This window comes from Molossus molossus, unplaced genomic scaffold (genome assembly GCF_014108415.1).
Source record: "Molossus molossus isolate mMolMol1 unplaced genomic scaffold, mMolMol1.p scaffold_m16_p_7, whole genome shotgun sequence".
Lineage (NCBI taxonomy): Eukaryota > Metazoa > Chordata > Mammalia > Chiroptera > Molossidae > Molossus > Molossus molossus.
The window spans coordinates 72,853,589-72,860,519 of record NW_023425401.1 but is presented as its reverse complement, the minus strand read 5'-3'; the positions used below and the strand labels follow the sequence as shown (position 1 = coordinate 72,860,519).

At 38.2% G+C, this 6,931-nt stretch overlaps 1 non-coding gene across 1 annotated transcript; it reads left to right on the top strand.

Moving 5' to 3' along the window:
• The first annotated feature begins 1,597 nt into the window (after positions 1-1,597).
• On the top strand, positions 1,598-1,704 carry LOC118620547. Its single transcript, XR_004957461.1, has one exon. It is a non-coding gene; the product is annotated as a U6 spliceosomal RNA (small nuclear RNA).
• Positions 1,705-6,931: the final 5,227 nt, after the last annotated feature.

Here is a 6,931-nt window from a genome sequence, read left to right as displayed (position 1 = left end):
ATTTGTGGCATTTTAATTACTATGTGTCTTGGTGTGGGCCTGTTTGGGTTCTTCTTACTTGGGACTCTCTGTGCTTCTTGAACTTGAATGCCTTCTCCCTTCACCAAATTAGGGAAGTTTTCTGTCACTACTTTTTGAATATGTTCTCTATCCCTTGCTCATTTTCTTCTTCTTTGGGGACTCCTATGATGCGAATATTATTACGTTTCCAGTTGTCCCATAGTTCTCTTAAGCTGTCTTCCTGTTTTTGAATAGTTTTTTCTTTTTTTTTTCTGATTGGTTGATTTTTTCTACCCTGTCTTCTAATTCACTGATCCGGTCCTCAACTTCCTCTACTCTGCTTTTTAAACCTTCCAATGTGTTTTTCATTTCTGATATGTCATTTTTTATCTCTTCTTGATGGTTTTTAATTTCCAATTGTCTTATTTTCAGTGTCTCTATGTCCTTACTCATGCTGTTCAGCTTCCTCAAGATCATGGCTCTGATTTCTAGCTCTGTTAACATGCCTAATTGCTCCACATTGATGTCATCTTCGGTGGAGGTCTCTTGCTCTTTTATTTGGCTTCTGTTTCTGTCTTTCACCATTTTGGCTATCACTGTGGGCTTTGGAGACTGTCAAGTTTTCCCTGTGGGTGTTGGTGTTCTGCTGTTTGTGGCTCCCTCTCCTGGATGGAGTCAGTGTCCCTCGTTATATGGTCCTCCAAAGCTGCTTTTCTGTTGGTTTTTCCCGTCGATTTGTCTGTGTTATAGTTGTAATTTCAGTTTGGTCCTGGGAGGCGGTCTGTGTAGCTTCCGTTCACTCTGCCACCATTTTCCCTTCAATATCTACAATTTTAATCATCAAATACATCTCAATAAAAAAATAAAAGTGGATTCTTGATCAAGTCTTCTTGGTCACTTCCTACACAAATACAGGATAATTATAGTTATTATAAAAGTCTGTCTTTTCAATATCTGAATCAATTTAACCTACCAAAAAAAAAGGCTAGTAGATTTTTTAAAATCAAAAACCCCTACATAGACTGCATATGTTACCTTAAATATAATATAATGTCCATCCATTTAATAACTTATATTTATTGACTACGTACCATGCCCCAGACATAAATTGTTTGTCATGTAATAATTAATTAATTATTATAGGTAGGAAGTAGTGTTTCCATTTTCATTCAAGAATACTGAGGAACAGAGAGACTACATAATTTTTCACATCACTTTACTAGTTAGCATCAGAGTTATATTAAACATGTAGACAATGTGATTCCTGAACCAACACTCATAATCATCCCACCTGATTATTCAACATTAGACTACACTGTCTTCAATAAAAAACAATTTTTTAATAAATTATTTATTTGGTAATTAAAGTAAATTATGTTCATTGTAGTACATTTTTTGCTATCAAAAATAAAATCGTATTTTAAAATAAATCATATAGCCCCCAAAACTTTCTGAAACTGTACAACTGTAACAATTTGGCAATAGAATTAACAGTGGAACTTGAAGTTCCACTGAGAAAGAGGCATTCATTATCAATTTGTGAGTCACATTCCATTCCTTACATGAATTTCTACTTAATCAGAAAACAGCCACTACCGTGCTCACTTTGGCAGCACATATTCTAAAACTGGAATGATACGGAGAATATTAGCATGGCCCCAGCTCAAGGATGATTCACAAATTCATGAAGTGTTCCCTATTTTTACAATGGAGTAAAGACAGCCTCTTTAATAAATGGTGTTGGAAAAACTGGACAGCTACTTGCAAAAAAATGAAGCTAGAACACCAACTTACACTATACACAAAAATAAACTCAAAATGGATAAAAGACTTAAATGTGACATGTGAATTCATAAAAATTTTAGAAGGAAATGTAGGCAACAATTTTTCAGACATCATACGCAGCAGAATTTTCACTGATACATCTCCTAAGGCAACACAAACAAAGGAGAAAATGAACACATGGGACTACATCAAACTCAAAAGCTTCTGTACAGCAAAAGAAACCACCACCAAAATGGATGAGCAACCCACTCTATGGAATAGCATAATTGCCAGCGATACATCAGATAGGGGATTATTTTCCAAAATATAGAGTACTCATACAACTCAACAACAAAAAAAGACAAAGAACCAAATTAAAAAATAGGCAGAGGAACTAAATAAACACCTCTCCAAACAGGACATACAAATAGCTAAGAGACATATGATGAAATGCTCAACATCACTAATCATCAGAGAGATGCAAATTAAAACAACAATGAGGTACCACCTCACACCTGTCAGAACGGCCGCCATCAACAAATCATCAAACAACAAGTGTTGGTGAGGGTGTGGAGAAAAGGGAACTCTAGTACACTGCTGGTGTGAATGCAGACTAGTGCAGCCACTATGGAAAACAATATGGTGTTACCTCAAAAAATTAAAAATTGAACTTCCATTTGACCCAGTGATCCCGCTTCTAGGAATATATTCTAAGAAGCCTGAAACGCCCATCGGAAAGAATATATGTACCCCCATGTTTGTAGCAGCAATATTTACAATAGCTAAGATCTGGAAACAGCCCAAGTGTCCATCAGTAGACGAATGGATAAAAAATTAGTGGTACATATACACAATGGAGTATTCTGCAGCTGTAAGAAAGAAAGATCTCTTATCCTTTGAGATGACATGGAGGGAGCTGGAGAGTATTATCCTATGTGAAGCAAGCCAAGCAGAGAAAGACAAATATTACATAATCTCACTTATTGGTGGAATATGATGAACATAACAGTCTGAGGAATGGGGTAGTCCCAAAGACGTGGAAGTGGAGTACAGACTGACAATCTCCAGAAGAGGGGGTGGGGAGAGAGATAAACCACATTACTTATATGCATGTATGCATGAACAATGGACATGGACAACAAAGCTGGGGACAGTGTGGGGAGGGAAGGAAAGGGGGTATCAGTGTGGGGGGAGGAGAAACATGTATAACAAAAAGAAATTAATTAAATTAAAATAAAAAGATAATTCAATTCCAAGCTAGCTAGCAATAAACCTGAGTGAAACATTCAAAAAGAAAACAGCCACTACCTCAATACCATCTGATATTTTATGCATAGACCCAGCTCCAATACCAAAAGTGGTCATAAACACTTCTTTTGTTATTGTACTCTGTCTTAATTCACAAGATATTAAGTGCTTGACATAATAGTAGGCATTTTTTAGTCTTTTTTTTTTATCCTCACCCGAGGTCACTTTTGCATTTATCTTCAGATAGAGTGGGAGGGAGAGAGGAGGAAGAGAGAGAGAAAAATATCAATGTGAGAGGGACACATCGACTGGCTGCCACCCACACTACCCCAGCTGGGCAGGGGACAAACCGCAACTGAGGTACGTGCCCTTAGCGGGAACTGAACCAGGACTCTCTGGTTCACAGGCCAATGCTCTAATCACTAAGCCAAACTGGCCAGGGCATGATAGGCATTTTTGTGCCAGCAAGGAATATAATGACATTTTTGGGTAAGTTCCCCAATTGCTTAATTTGTTTAAGTAAAACATGGAAGAAATTAGAGTAGCCTCAGGAATGCCCAAAAATTTTCTTGTATTTTTGGAGAAGATGCACATTTGATTTTGCATAATATGTCTTAGATAGAGTGAATATAAAAATTGGTAATGTCATGCCTAAGGAAAAGATAGAATTGTTCTAATTTTAAATCTTTATCTTTTTTCACTCAGAAGCTGATCTGATATATTCTGAACAGGGCACGCAGAGAAAAGACAGAGGAGACGCGAAGAAGGTGAGCCAACTCACGCAGGTGTATAGCTGGGAAGCTGGAGAGATATTGTGAAAGTGGAGCTTAACCCCCTGGGAGCTTGGGGGTCCTCAGGCCCAGGCCTGTACTCCCAATTCAGAAAAACAGAGAAGGGAAGGGGAACTCATGTAGCACCAGGCAAAGGGAAACAGTAGAGATTTGTTACAACTTGGAAGCTCAAACTGCAATATCTCAGACAAAGAGCAACCCCTTTGCTGCAGCTCCAGGGATAATCGCTTTAATCTTGTGCTTCGGCAGAGGCCATGCAGCAAAGATCCATGCCTCAGAGCTCAGCTGCAGAGAAGCTGATTGATATACCCAGCAGTGACTCTGAGAAGGCCCCCATTTTCTAGTAGAACATTGGGCAGAGAGCCAGACAGGGGCTGGTCTATGTGCCTAGGCCCTAGAGGAAAATGAAAAAGCAAAAGAGATCAAACTTCTCTACTTAACTTCTACCTCAAGTGCACTGATGGTGCCCTGTCCCTAACCTGTGAATCTGCCAGATTTGCCCAGATCTGCCCAGTTCTGCTGTGATCCAAGCCAAAGGAAATGGCATGGGACTAAAATCTGCACAGGTAGAGCTCAGTCTGATGGTGAGGGCAACATGGACATTTGACCAGTAGGGAGGCTGGTTGCACAGAAAGATTGAAATGCTAAAAAGAGATTTTTTTTTATTCCCTCCTACTTTTAGTGGTGACAAGGGAGTGCTAGGGAAATAGGCAGAGCTGAAGTGTTGCAATATGTCTGATGGATGTGTTTCCATTATAGGGAAGCATGTTTGAGCTCTCCAGTGAGTACAGCCAGCCCAGCACTGTGAAAAAGAGGAAATGTTCACCCCCATTCCTACAGGCTACAAGCACTACCCTCAACATGAATCTGTTTAAACCACCCTGGCCAGGTCTTAAATACCCCCCATAGAGTGAAAGTCCATGGGAGAGAGGAAGAGCAACTCAGAGCCGGGACATTCGAGGCTGAGATCCAAGGCATACCCAGTTTCTGGGCTCTACTCTGCCAAGTGTTAGACTGCTGGCCAAAAACCAGGCAGGTATAACAACTGACAGTTATTGCACCAGAGAATCCACCAGAAGGCCAGTGACTGGCATAACAAGGGGCCACTCCTCAACAACATCAAGCAAAATCCTATGAGCACCACAAATAGCAGTTCAAAGGGCTGGGTGTAGTAAGCATGAAATCTGCAAAGCCAAACTCCAAATATTTTCTTCTTCTTATATTTCTTAATTATTATTTTGTATATAGTCTTCTCTCTTTTTTAATTTCACTTAGTTTATGCTTCTCTTTTTCTTCCTCATATTCTTTATTTCTCTCTGTCCTTTCTCCACCTATATTTTTATGTCTTTGCTTTTTTACTTTTATTTTTTCATTTTCTCTTTCTATTCTATATATTATTTTATTGTTATCACCTTTTACAATCTTCTAATATTTTCTTCCTTTCTCCTTAAAGAAAAGCAATACTTTTCTTTCACACACTCCTTTTTCATTTCCTTCTTTCTGCTCTAATTTTTTCAGCCTCAGGTCTTATTTTTCTCCTTCTTTCTCCTCTCTTTTCTTATTCTTTATGTATTGTTGGAGGGGTTGTTTTTGTTTTTGTTATTAGTTTTCATTGTGTGTGTGTGTGTGTGTGTGTGTGTGTGTGTCCTTTTTGGTTTTGTCTTGTTTTGTTTTGTTTTGTTCTATCAGCACCTGTATAACAGCTGCCACAATGTGGTTGAGGTTGAGCATCATAGTCAGCCAGCCTAGGACCCATCCCACCCATGAAAGGGACCATGGCAATTAAGAGAAAATGACAATAGGAGGGCCCACATAACCCACACAAGAAACATTTCTAGAACACACAGCTCAGAAGATCAAGGAGACTACACCATTAGGTCCCAGAAGACACTCACTACAGAAGGCCACCATATTAAAAATGGAAGTTATAGCATATATACCTAATAAATAGAAACAAGCATGAAGAGACAGTAACAATGGGTAGACAAAGAAACAGGACCCAAAAGAAAGAACTAGAGAATTCTCCAGAAGAAAAACTAAATAAAATGGAGATGAGGACTTTATCAAATATAGAGTTCAGAGTAATGATTATAAGGGTGTTGAAAAGCATGAAAAAAATAGAAACTATGAAAAACAGCTAGTCAGGAATGAAGGATGACATGACAGAAATAAAAAATACACTGGAAGGAATAAACAATAGATTAGAGGAAGCTGAAAATTGAATCAGTAAATTAGAAGAAAGGGTAGAAAAAAATCACTCAATCAGAGAACCAAAAAGAAAAAAGAAAAAAAAGAACAGCCCTGGCAGGTGTGGATTAATGGGTAGAACGCTGGCTCACAGACCAGAGTCATAGGTTTCATTCCCAGTCAAGGGCATGTACCTAAGTTGCAGGTTCAATCCCCGGCCTTGGTTGGGGTCAAGCAAGGGGCAGCCAATCAATGTGTCTCTCTGACATCAATGTTTCCCTCTCTCTCTCTCTCTCTCTCCCTTCTTCCCATTCTATCTAAAAATATCAATGCAAAATATCCTTGGTTGAGGATTTTTAATAAAGAAGAAGAAGAACAGTTTAAGGGACATTTGGGACAATATGAAATGTAACAACATCTGCATCATAGGCATACCAGAAAGAGAAGAATGTGAGAAAGGAATGGAAAATCTGTCTGAAGAAATAATGTCAGAAAACATCCATAATCTTGTCAATGGAAAAGTCATACAACTTGAGGGAGCACAGAGAGTACTAATAAAGATGAACACTGAGAGGTCCATGACAAGACACGCAATAATTAGAGTGCTAAAAATTAAAGACAAAGAGAGAATCTTAAAGCAGCCAGAGAAAAGAAATTTACCTACAAAGAAGTTTCATAAGGCTGTCAACTTATTTATCAATAGAATACTAAGGGATTGGCATAAAGTATTCAACATAATGAAAAGAAATTATCTGAAATCAAGTCTACCTTATTCAGAAAGGCTATCATTTAAAATTGAAGGTAAAGTAAAGAGTCTCCAATACATATATACATGCATGCATACATACATACATACATATATACGTAAATGGCTAAAGGAGTTTATTAGCACCAAACCAGCATTGCAAGAAATGTTAAAAGGTCTGTTTTAAAAAGAAGAA